Source organism: Lycium ferocissimum, chromosome 7, assembly GCF_029784015.1.
Source record: "Lycium ferocissimum isolate CSIRO_LF1 chromosome 7, AGI_CSIRO_Lferr_CH_V1, whole genome shotgun sequence".
NCBI lineage: Eukaryota > Viridiplantae > Streptophyta > Magnoliopsida > Solanales > Solanaceae > Lycium > Lycium ferocissimum.
Window position 1 is genome coordinate 19,113,038 of NC_081348.1, and position 13,076 is coordinate 19,126,113.

The 13,076-nt window shown below is 34.2% G+C and overlaps 2 long non-coding RNA genes across 5 annotated transcripts; both read left to right on the forward strand.

Moving 5' to 3' along the window:
- Nucleotides 1-1,205: 1,205 nt before the first annotated feature.
- On the forward strand, nt 1,206-10,942 carry LOC132063628 (uncharacterized). 3 transcript variants are annotated; one of them, XR_009416433.1, is made up of 5 exons: nt 1,206-1,877; nt 1,952-2,032; nt 8,879-9,038; nt 9,907-10,048; nt 10,369-10,942. It is a non-coding gene; the product is annotated as an uncharacterized LOC132063628 (long non-coding RNA). The 3 variants fall into 3 exon arrangements; XR_009416431.1 differs by lacking the exon at nt 1,952-2,032 and having other exon boundaries at nt 1,212-1,877; XR_009416432.1 differs by lacking the exon at nt 1,206-1,877 and having other exon boundaries at nt 1,897-2,032.
- LOC132063630 (uncharacterized) lies at nt 2,691-7,328 on the forward strand. 2 transcript variants are annotated; one of them, XR_009416437.1, is made up of 3 exons: nt 2,691-3,409; nt 3,502-3,691; nt 7,307-7,328. It is a non-coding gene; the product is annotated as an uncharacterized LOC132063630 (long non-coding RNA). The 2 variants fall into 2 exon arrangements; XR_009416436.1 differs by lacking the exon at nt 7,307-7,328 and adding an exon at nt 4,381-4,481.
- Nucleotides 10,943-13,076: the final 2,134 nt, after the last annotated feature.

A 13,076-nucleotide genomic window follows, 5' to 3' on the forward strand; every position in this document is an offset into this window, starting at 1 on the left:
TTGCATAATGATCACTCGTTCAAATCTTATCTCATTGGAGGAGATTTGAGATCCGTAATCCTCGTTTTGCTTACGCAACTACTTTGATCACTTCTTGCTACACCGTACCTCCGCCGCTCAAACACATTCATTTTTTCCCTCTTCTTCGTCATGGCTTTAATATTACTCAAAATGTCACTTTAAAAGCATCCAATACTTGTATGGTGTTTCAGGACAAGAGAGAGAGTTCGCCTTTTTTTCTTCACTCTTAGAATGACTAATATACCAATATTTAACCACATAATTAGAAAGATTCACACAAGATATCTCCATTTATGTTTAATTTATGACGTTAGATTAAATTTTATAAAATTATAAATATAAATTAGTTTTGATGCAATACATATATTTAGTGTAATAAAATATTTGGAGTATATTAATTGGACGAACTCCGTCCTTTAAATCAACAGAAAACAATAATTATTGGCTTTATAACAAGAATTGATTTTAGTGAGAATTTAACTCACATAATAAAGCCATTTGTTGAGAGCAGGCTTTTGTTTAGTATTGTATAATTTATTTTTGAGTTTCATGACCCGCAAATAATAGTAATCTTCCAGCTTTACATATCATGTTTAGGGCTACAAGACATTTCATACATTTTATATATTTAAAAAGTCTTTTTTATTTTCTTAAATACCGTGTCATTAAGACGATAACAAATTGACACAGAGGAAGCCTATTAATTTCGGGTTGAGCAATAATTTTACCTATGTATCCCTTGTTGTAACTTTTTCGCCCAACACTACCCTAAGCAAAAAAGCCCTCGACCTAGTGTTCCTTTCATTTTTTTTCTTTCTCTTCCAAATGGTTTCTTAACAATAATAGGTAAATTCTTCTCTCTTTTTCGTCTGTGCGAATTTTAGTTATATTCTCCGCTTCTTTACTTTTTATTTCTGCTATAAAATCTCCAAACAAAAAAAGACAAGTGTCTTCAAATTGGTTGTGATGATTGAATTGTTCAGGCCTTTGTTGTTCTTGCTAGGGATATATTTAAAAGTTACCCGTATTTGTGTGCATGAATGGCTAAAAAGTATATTCGACCATGGCCATGGTTGCCCTAGATGGTCTTTTTGATCATCTTCTTCCTGTTCTTTAATGCGGAACTCCGTCCCTTTTTTTTTGTTTGTGTGGTGATGTTGGTTGGGCCATGTTCCTGCTTTTTTGAAGTTACCCTTGAATCAGATTTATACTCATGTCTGATGGAAATTGGTTTATGCAGTTATACTTCCTCTCCTTTTTATGTATTAGACAGGACCATAAATCTCCATTCATTCTCTTTCATCTTTTTTTTGCTGCTCCGGTTTATGCAGTTAAAGACTGGTTTATGCCCGTCTGATGGAAGAGTTATCAGTTTTGCGTGCTTTCCGAGTTTGTGCTTTTTCTTGTCAAACAATGTGATAAGAGAGGGTTGTCCAAAAAAATTAATAATATAAAAACAGAAAGAACCACAACTATAAGTACAGGAGCTAATCCAAACCAAACAGAGTGCAAAATACTTGTAGAAAAAAATCACAAGTTCACAACCCATATGCTAGTTTAAAGACTCTTCCTTTGTAAGAGGGATGCTCCATTTGTGGTTGTGTATGTGTGTGTATATATATATTTAGTTTAGTTTAGATTATTAATAAGTGAAAGTTCAGGGTACGATGAAGGGTATTTCGGTAATTATACCCGATCCAACTGTTTTTCCTCCTTCTACACACATCTACACAGATCCTTTCTTCTACATACATCTACACAGGTCCTTTTTTCTCACTCTAAAACCTCTGCGACTGTCTATCTTCGTCTTCATCGTCAATTCGTCTCTCTAGAAGTGTCCACCTTCGTCTTCACAGGTATGCTTCTCCCTCTTGCCCTAATTTTCTTCAAATTTACCAATTTTATGGTTTAAATTCATTGTTATTGTCAGAATTTTCATGAACTCTAAAACGTTTGGGCTTTTTTCCATTGTACTGTTGAGCTACTGTCTGCTGCTTCTTCCGATTTTCTGGTGGGTTCTTTTGGTTGCTTCCTTTCTTCTTATTCTTTTTGTTTGTTTGCTTAGCTTTCTGGTGGTGGGTTTGCTTCAAAAAATCAAAGATTGTAAAATTTTCAAATGACAAAAACCCGGTTGAAGAATACAGTGTTTAATTTTTTGTTGAGTTTTGGCGCTAAATTTGCTGCACTTGGAATTTGGTGATTTAGTAGCCTTCTTGCTAATTTTGGGTAAAAAGTTGAGTCTTATTATTGATGTTGTTCCTTTGAAACCATTACTCTAAGCAGGACTATAATGAAAATATGGAGCTTTGTTGACTAGGTTTTCTAATTTGATTGCTCCATATCGTCGGAGAAATTTGATTTATCTTTATAATATAATATATAAAGTAGAATCTTAGTTTTGACCGTTGTCGACGTCTTCTCTAACCCAATTCATAAAGCGCACGTTTATTTGAATGTAATATTAGCTTTGGGTGCTCATGTTTCCTATACTGGTCTTCTATTTCCTTTGAAGTGTGGATGTCTGCTTTTCTTTGCACATTACATTTTGATATAAGTCATGTTCAACTTTTTTTAATAGAATGGTCGATCCACTCGAAGTAAATGTCAATGGATGCATTTTTTGGAGTTTCGGACATGATGCGGCAACATTTTTGGGGATCCCCTGCAACATAGCAAATTTGAAGGTTGGATTTTCACTTTTGAAGTCAAACTTAATTACTTCTATTGCTCTTTATGCAACTTCAATGCACAAGTTGTTAAGGTTCACCTGACATGAATTTGGATCAAGGGATATTTAGTTATTGATTCGTTAGAGGAAAAAACATAAAAAGTTTAAAAAGCAAAGTTTTTAGATAAAAGGATGTTATATCTAGGCATAAATAATGAAAATAGCAATACTCCTATTAGTTTTCAATGAGGCTTACTGATAAATGTATGTAGCTATACCTTGCGACGAGTTCGTGTTCGAGGAGATCCTTTGGTTCGTCTCCCGATCCGGATCGGGTAACAGGAACCGTTTGTTTAACATTGTGGATTTTCAGAAATCCTTCCATGCAATTTACAGGAATAATGTAGAGAGTTCTGGTGAATCTCGGCCGTTACTTGGTGGATCTACTGAAAAATTAGTGTGTTAAAAGATTAGAAAATTTGTCGTCTTGCAAAAGGAGATGGCGAAAAGAAGGACTTCGAGGACTTAGTCATCCTGAGTTGTTTTGGTGACGGACGCCAGATTGTAAAGAGTGTCTGTTATTCTTTTCTGAATTTCACATTATATTCTCTTAAATGTTCAGAAAAAGTTTGTAATAGCATGCCGTTATTTTAGCTGAGGATATTCCAAAATACATGGAGAGAATACCTTCAGTGAGCAAGATGTTTCCAACTATTTCAAGTAAGTGACCGACTCCAAGTGAATTGACACCTACTATTAGTCATCTTTTTCCATTCTTCATAAATTATTAGAGCCTTCTCATGTTTATGCAGTCAATTTGGACCAGTCCAAGATGCTAGGATTCCTTGTCAACACAAGAGAATGTTTGGATTTGTAACCTTTTTTTTTTTTTCTTTTCCCAGAGACAGTTAAGCAGATCTTGGCAAAGGGGAATCCTTATTTAGTTTGTGGAGCACGTGTTTTGGTGAAACCTTACAAGGAAAAGCCTAAGGATCGAGATAGGTATATTTCCTGGTTTCTTTTTCTGTAAGGCTTCTAATCACTTATTTGCATATTTGCTGGTTATTGTTTAAAGATCCACATTTCAAACGTACCTTACTCAAACCTTAGATGTGGAATCCTGAGCATGCAATGATATTGCATTGCTAATGCCATTTATGTTTGTAGTTTAATCTATTGAAATTAGCAGTGATTGCTCTTTGACTACTCTCGATTATATGTGACCTTGCGTTTTCAGATCTCTGGTTGCTGGTTAAATGAATCTCAATTTTTCCCTATCCACCAGTTTTCCCTTCTATCGAAGTATCTGATGATAATAATCTATCTGACAATAGAGTACTTGAGGAGCATTGGCTCAATTGTGTTCCAATTAATTCTATTTGATTTGCTTATTCTATCTCACTATGCATAATTTTCAGCAAGAATCTTCCATACAATTCAAAATAATATTTACATATTTCCTTCAATTGTTGATTTCCCATCGGTCGAGGGTTTCACTCACATGCTAGATGTATGGAACAATGGTTCCACCAGCGAGGACAGAACTAGGCATTTTAAGACAAATCACTACTTTCCTTTCGTCTTAATTCACTGTTTCTCCTTTTGGTCCTTTTAAAGTGTATGTTTGTGTCCTTTTAGTTTGTTGTTGTTGATTTTTTCTCATTTAATGTGTTCTTTGGGATAATTTGCAGTGGCCAAGGATTGAATCTTCCAGATAGCCCTTTTGCATCTCCAATAAGGAATGGCATTTCAACTGTCACTTAGGTTTAAAAATACACAAGGATTACTGAAGAAATGAAAAGCAGTTAGTTAGTTCGACACACAAAAGTATCCACCAATTTCCATAGAAACAGCAATTAAAATGGTTGCTCAGTATATAACACAAGAAGTTTAAATTTCTTTTCTTTGTTTTAAGAACAATGATAAGAAAATGATATAGAAAAAGACATCCCAACATGTAACAAGTTGAAATAGGTTTTCTGCTTTGATCTGAGTTAATGATATGGAGCATTTAGCAGGCTTGAGGGAAATCTTCCTGGAGTGGCAATTATTTTGAGAATTTAAAATGTAAAAGTCTCTTTCTAAGTTTTGAAGAAGAAAATAGGAGCAGATTAACATCTCTGGATACTAAACCCTCAGGGGTTGGCTTGGTGGGCATCTGTTTGTATCGGGTGCTTAACTTGTGGCAAGTCACAAAAACCTGATATGTGCAAACAATTTTTGTTTTGGTGAACAAATTGTCTTTTAGACTGGGAATATTTAATCACTATGGTGCACTTGCGGGAAAGTTTGGCATGATTTCTCCAAAGAGATTATTAATTTCATCAAAAAAAAAAAGAACTCTCTGCTACTAAACACCAATGCAGACTGTTTTATGGCATTTAAGTTCTCAATGTTGTCGCTGGACCCTTCTCTGAGCATTTTATTTATACCAAGTCATTAATTCATTTGTTTTTATTATGTACTACATAAATACATGAAAGTCATCTGACAACTTCAGATTTAGACCCAAATGGGGTATAGCCGTAAATCAGTTCAAAGAAACATTGTACTATGTAATGTTTAGTACACTTAGAAAATTAGTGAACGTATTTCTTAACTGCCTAAATTTTTTCCTGTCATTGTCTTTTTAGGATTTATGGTGATGAAATGTAGTCCGAGCCAAATGATAACATAAAATGCCAGGACCAAACTAAAAAATGGCAAAGAAAGCATAGTTTCTAATATGGTGCTATAACTGCTTTTGTAACATGAATGATACTTTTGAGCAGATTTTTTGAATGCATTAGAGTAGAAGTGAAGAAACTGGCAGATTTTACATTGATGTCGTGCTTTACATTTGAGCTTTGAGCTTTGAATTTTTGTTAACAAAGGAATATCTTGCTGAATTTACAGCTAGTTTTGTTTATATTTGACCTTACATTACTCTTTAATTCTGTTTTTACTTTCTGGAGGCAGCCAAGATAATGTTTTTGAAGCCTGAAAGGTCCTGTTATTATGCCTTTAATAATTTGCTGTACTAAATAAAAATTAATAATTTGATTTCATGGAGCTATTGGCTGCTTTTATTAGACCCTGATTATTGGCTTGATTTTTGTCCCCAAAATTTTTAATGGATTTACTGGCAGCCACGGGTTCTATCATTTTCTTTAGTTTATTCAAGAAGACACCAATACTTTTGCTGCTTTGCGTTACCTGTATTATTTTATTTTTTTGGCTTTGCCTTGGAATCTAGATATATGATTTTGAGGTTTACAGACTGTAAATCTGAAAGGGAAATTAAGGCTTTTAATATAGGGTATTTTAGGATAAAAGGAAAGAAACAGATGAGATAAAATCTAAAACTTAGATGGGGGAAGTGTTTTGGCCTTGAGCTACTATTGAGTGTCTTTCCTTAAAGTTGTAGACATCAGAAACTTCTGGTGGTCAAGAAGTGCTTTCAACTATTAGAGTTGTACGCTTTAGCAATCACTGATACTTTTTTGACAGACTTTGCTGTTTATCGTTTTAGTTGAATGTTGTACAGACTTGATCAATATTTGTCATAAATTCAAGTTTTAAAGATTATAGTTTTTTTGTTGTATTGGGTAACACCAGAACACAATTTATAATGGTTCTTAGAACATGGCTTTTGTCATAATTTGAATTAAGAAGAAATTTTATTTATTTCAAACTATTAATCACTTAATGCTTCGTTAAATATAAGTCCAAACAAAATATATTCATGAGAATAGAGGAAGTTTGAACTGCATGAGACTGATACTACATTTGGCCAGTTAGAATGTTAGTGCACTCTCAGACAAGGTTCATATTTCTAGGCATAAATTCCATGTATTTCTGCATCATTTCTTAATTTCGTTTAAGCAATGAAGTGTCCTACTTGAGCTAAATTGATGTTCAGCTTCTGTTCTTTTTAAGGAAGAATGCAGGAAAATAGACAAAAACATTAACATACCATTAACAAGCAAAAAATTAGATTGATTCAATCTCTAATCAAAAAAGATAAACCTTGGTTATCCAGAAACTCCCACTATATTCTAACACTCTATAAAAATTTTCAGATTTGCACTGTTTTATCTCATATGTTTAAATCTCCAAAATGACATCTAGGTGAATCCTGGTAACTATTAATGTGGCCTTCAGAAAACACATCTAAATGTCACAAAGTGAATGTATTAGTTGTGACTTGTAACCTGCTGGCAGATCTTTTTAGATAATACCTAGATGTTCTCATATATGTGCAGTCCAGCTAGATTGACAATTAGTACTTCTTGAATGTACATGGTATGAGGCATATTTCGTTAATTTTATTTGGTGGTGCTGCTTCCTTTCTTTTTAACTCCTACTAAACAATTAAACAAATAGGGAATTATCTTCCTGAAGTGTCTCTTTTCGCATAATAGTTTGGTACAAAATGCCCGTATATTGTTTGGTTGAACTCAAGCCTTTGATTTTTTTAATGTGCTTTTAGTGCTTTTATACCACAAATCATGGTTCTTAGGATGAATTTGATTATGTTTGCAGTCGTGTCAAAACTGTAATTTTAAATAAAATAATGATATGCCTTTTTATTTTCTGCTATCACTTTATGTTCTATTACCTTCTGGTGTGTTGCAGATTGGATTTACCTGGAAGATAAAAATGATGTTTTAGATGGATTGATGGATTGTTCAAGTTTGTAGCCTATTGATTTTTTATAAATATTATCATGGACTTACCAAATTTGCAATTAAGTGCACTCACACTACCTTGTCAAATTTGTATATAATTTTTGTTCCAGTTGTTCACCAATGATGCCTTATTATTGCATGAATTGATATAAAAGTGGCATCTTGCAATTTGCCGGATGGTCTTTTGGTCCAAGTGAAAATGCAGATGAAGGAAATTGCTGCTTTCCTGGCCATGTTGGTAGCAAAACTTGTAAGTAGTATGATTACAAATAGACTTTGATCAACTTATTACATCTTTAGCGTGAAGGATTAGTGCCTGGGGGATTTGATTCAATTAACTGTGTTGAGCTAATTACTAACCCTTTGATGGTTACTGGTTCATTAATGACTCATCATTATGTATGACATTATGGTGTTGTACATATTGTACCGTATTAATAACACTTTTATGGACTGTATCGTTTGTTGTGATTTATAACATTTGTATTGTTTGGTTTGACCATATGGTACTATATAATAACATGAAAGTTTACTAAAATACCCTTTTAACATTAATTAGAAATTAGTTTATATATATCAATAAAACTCTTCGAAAGAATAAAATAGGCAATTTTGAAAAATAGGTAGGTATTGGGTGGGGTGGGTGGTTGTGGGTGGGGGGTATGGGTGGTGGTTGGGGTGTGGTGGTGCTAGAGTGATTAGTTTTATTCACCATGGGGATGGGTGGTAACAGAGGGGTAGGGGTAGATATCTATGGTGGGGTGGGGGTAGATGGGTGGGGTATAGGGTGGATCGTGAAGAGAAATGAAATACGTTCCACGGAAAAACCACCAAATCCGTGGTTTATAACACCATACCATATTTTTAAGAAAATGGAAACAAACATGATTTTTACATTAAACCACGAAACCACCATTAAGGAAAACAGAGCAGTTTTAGTCCAATAATTCTGTGAGGAATAACTCAAATGGGAAATCTCCCTAGAGCGGTGTATATTATATTTGAGATGGAGTTGTTATGCTGAAAAGTGACTTGTATATGTTTTGTTTGAAGAATTTTTGCCTCTTTTACCATCCATGGATGACTTAACCTATTCTTGGTATCTATCTGTTTGTACCTCGGCATGCTTAACTTGTGGCAGTATGTACACATAACCTGATATGTGCAAAATGAATTTTTGTTTTGGTGAACAAATGGTCTTTTAGACGTAATATTTAATCACTATTTATCTTCGTCAAAAGTTTGGCATGATTTCTCCAAATGAGATTATTATCTTGTGTTATTTCATCAAATGATACAGGTATTGCCTCAAAAAAAAGATTTTGGGATTTAATTTGGTTACGATACCCAATTCTGAATAGTTTTTTTGTTCGCTTGCTTAACCTCTGGAGATTCATGTTCTACTGTAGTTGGAGTTTCTCTGACCACTTCAGATTTAACCTGGTAGCTTATTTTGCCGTGATATCTCTTCACCTCAGTTGTCTTATGTCTCTGCTAACTTACAACTCTATGTTAACAGGTGGTTATGGAGTCGCCACTGGTGGACCACTGGCTTGGGGTTTGTGCTATAACAAGGAAATGAGTCCGAGCCAAGATTACTGTGATGATTACTTCAAATTAACCTACCCATGCACTCCTGGAGCTCAATATTATGGTCATGGTGCCTTGCCTATCTACTGGTACATGTTCTTTTACTGATTTTTTGACAACATTTATGAATAATACACTCCTTTATTGGTTTGTCACATGCTACATTTGGCACGAGATTGCATTTTTGGATTACAGAAATATCTTGCTGGTTTACAGGAAGTTTTGTGATTTGAGACTCAATTCACTTTTACCGAACAATAAATATCGTACTTAAAGGACAAGGAAAAGTAAAATGCATTTATTCCACTTAATATGCTTGAAAAAGATTGCTGTAGTTCTAATCCAATTACTAATTCAAGTACATGCACCTTCATACTGGCATTCTTACTCCCTTTGCTTAGCTGCTCATTTCTTTATCCCTTTCGTTATCGTGCTATTTTGTCCCCAAAATTAGTTTAATCAAGTTAGATTTCTGCAACTCTATGAAACCAGCCGGCTACTTTCAAGCTTGATTTTTGTTCTATTCAAGGTAACCCCATAGTTTTATGACCTAATTTTTCGCTATAGATTGGACCTCTGATTGTGATTTTGAGGTTTTGACCTGGAATTTTAAATTGGGTATTTTAGGATAGATTAAATAAATATTTGTAAGAAATTTTCGTTTGGTTATTTTTTTCCCTTCCAGTTGACTGGCTGTCTCTTAAATTAGTGATGTTGTGCCGCTTTCCTCATTCACTGTCATTGTTTCAGTTTGACAGATTATTGTTTTCGTGTTGAATGTTGTAGCGCCTTCCTCACCAGCTGTCATTATTTCATTTTGAAAGATTATTGTTTCTATTTGTTGTATCATAACATAAGTAGTGTTAAATATTATAAGCATGCTTAGTAACTGCTATGGGTGGGCATGTGTGTGTTGATTTGGACTGTGAAGAAGCAAAACTCTTAATTTTCTTGCAGATACCTGAAGGAGAATTGAATGCAAATCAGGAGAAGATCTACAAAGTGAATATATTCATGATCAACTTAAAGAGTTTGAGCTGCATGATCGTGTTGGAAATTCATATTGTAGAAGTTAGAATTGTTAGTCCATTCTCAGCAGGTATGTAATTCTTTTAAACTAGCTACATACTTCCATTGTTTATATGATAATTTTCTTCTTTCTTTTAAGCAATAGCATTTTCCTTCTAATTTTATGTTCAATTATTAAGTTCTCCAAGATTGAAATTGAAGACAAAAAAATAAAAAGCTTTAAACACATTAACATACCATCAAGAAGCAAAATAAGATAAACATTCTTTTTATTCACAAATGTGTAAGCAACCGGTCATCCAGAAAGCTATATTCTAACATTCTATTTTTGGGTTTTCAGTTAATGCGACTGTTTTATCTCATATCGTTGTATTCCGTCTATGATTCTAGGTGAATCCTGGTACTATTAATGTGGCCTTCACAAAACACACTCAATGTCAAGTCCGAAAAAAACATGGGGATTGCAATAGCTTGATGGGCAGATCTTGATAGATCAAGTGCCTATGTGCAAGGATTCATATATGTGCATGCCCGTCAATTGCGCTTCAATACGTAAGGAAGTGGAAGAAAATTATGCAAGTGTGAATCATACATTCAGGTTGAGATGAAAAAAACTTCATTTAACAACTGTTTTATTCTTCGAGTCAATAAGCAAAAGGAGGACTAGATTGGAGTGTGTTTTCGCACCTGATAGTTTGGTACAAAAATACTTTTATATTGTTTGGTTAACTCAAGCCTTTGAGGTTGTCTTTGTAATGTGCAATGTGGACTGCTATAGCCACAAATCATGGTTCTTTAGGTGTTGTTTTAGTTTGCAGTTGTGCCAAAGTAATGTTTCATTCCAACAATCATTACTTGGACAAGTGATGGCAACTTACAATTATGTTCTATTGTGATGCTATATTGTAAGCAAGACAAGGCTATCCGGGAATCAAATAAAAATTACATCCTGCATTTGTATTTATATTGCACTATTGTTGGTTTGTCACCATTGAAACGTTTATCCCAACTATGTCCACTTAAAATTAGCAAAAGTAAAAGTGAAGATCAGGCCCGTGCGGCCACGGGCCATCTAGTATATATATTTTAAAATAAGGTTTCGCATCATCAAATTACCTCAAATCATAAATCATAGTGATGTGGTCTCGTGCTGTTTTGCGTTTTTTGAGTTTGTCCTCAGTGTGTAATATGATGTTATTGCGGATGCAGAATTATGCCATCATTTGCTTTTTTAAACTTATAATAGACGATGTAGTAGCAAATTCAGCTATTACATCAAAGCTATTTGGATTTCGGTGATATCGACGGACTAGTGCCTCTCTGTTTTAAGTATATCAAAATACCTTAAAGTTGAATATTATTGGTCTTAGCTTTCGTGCGATATGCTACATGACTCATAAAGAGTGACTTCATTTTATTCACCATATGACTCATCTAGAGTGATTTCATTTTATTCACCATATGTTGGTTGAGCAGTATTATGCTCCCCTCAGTTGCAACACTAGATTCGTCGTCCGACCATATCCGCAACTACTTTTAAAAAGCATGAAAGGACTTAGATGAACAACACGACCAGAATAATTTTGGCAAATCTCATCGACGGAAGGATAAGGCACTCTAATCCCCGAATGTATTTGGTTGCAAGACGTTTTGAAGATTAAGATGAATTTGACTCATGTTTCGTTTGTGGTGTAAAGAGGAAATCCTTAGATATCTATGCTCACTTTTAGATGTTATACTCATGCTTTTGCTTCCAAACCCTTTGAACCGTAAATGTGGCTATATATACGTATAAATATAACGTTAACATTTGCCCGAAACACACTATTCGGCAATTTTATCATCACAACTCAAGAAGATTTTCTACTCAAATATATTGCTTCCTTTCTAGCTAACTATAGGAATTTTGAAGGGCAACTTTGACATGGATCATTCGAGTAAGGAAGCTATCCTAATACGTAATAAATTCCACTTTTCCTTCTTCGGAATATGCAAATGTCTTTGGTATATCTTTTTTCTACCACATTGAAAAGTTTAAAAAGCAAGACATGTAAGTTCAAAGATGTTTGGATATTTCAAAAGAGTTCTACCCGATTATGTCGAAAAGAATTTGGAAAAGGGAGATTAGTTGCATTAAGTTGAAAAGAATATGTATTTGGATCCGTGTCATGAATCATGATAAAGGCTAAAAAAAGCAAAATGCAACAAAATGTCTCCTACGTTTTGGTGAAGACTAAGATGTCCGAAAAAGTTTGACTGATGTTTTTGTAACATTTGATAATAAAGCTGAAAAATAACCTTTTAGCAACTAAAATCGGAATCTATAAGCTAAGACACATCTTCCCTCCATTATGGACGAGCTATTAAAGTTTTCCCGAGCAAGTTGCTCAATCTTCCTAATTTGACAACCATCCAAAATTTGCTGCATTGATGCATCTTATTGCCATCCCTTTCGAGAAAACCTTAACCAGAGGTCCAAGCTTTAATGTCTTGGGAATCACTCCGGGAATATTTTGCTTTGCACGGGTAGTCTCATCCGAGCATTGCTTTATAAACATCCATCCCGTCCTTAAGGTTCAAGAAGCCACTCCGGAATATTCGCAGCATAAATGACGAAAACATTTACATAGGTTGCCAAAAAAGCTGGAAAACCGTAAAATATTAAAGCAAAAGGGGTTAAGGAACACTTTCCTTTCTTTGCGAAATGGACCAGATGAACGAGACCTTACTATAAAAGACAAAATTAGGGAACTTATTTATGCATGAAGGATAGATACAAAAGAGAAAAAAAAATCGTAAAAGTCATGCGCTTACTTCTAAATCTTTTGGGAGGTTTGTGTTTTGTCAAATACCATTAATTTTTAGCAGTTAGTCCAAACTTAAAATCAACTTATTTTTGAAATGTGCTTTTCAAAAAGTTAGTCACAATTTGAAAAGCACTTTTGTGCAAAAAATTAGAAGGAAAAAAATGCTTTTCGATATTCTAGGGAGAAGCTACTTTCTCCATCCTTTTTCTTCTCCTAAAAGCTTGGCCAAACACCTTAACATTAGAGAAAAAAAAAAAACTTTCGGCCCTGGAGAAGCTAGGCCAAACAGGC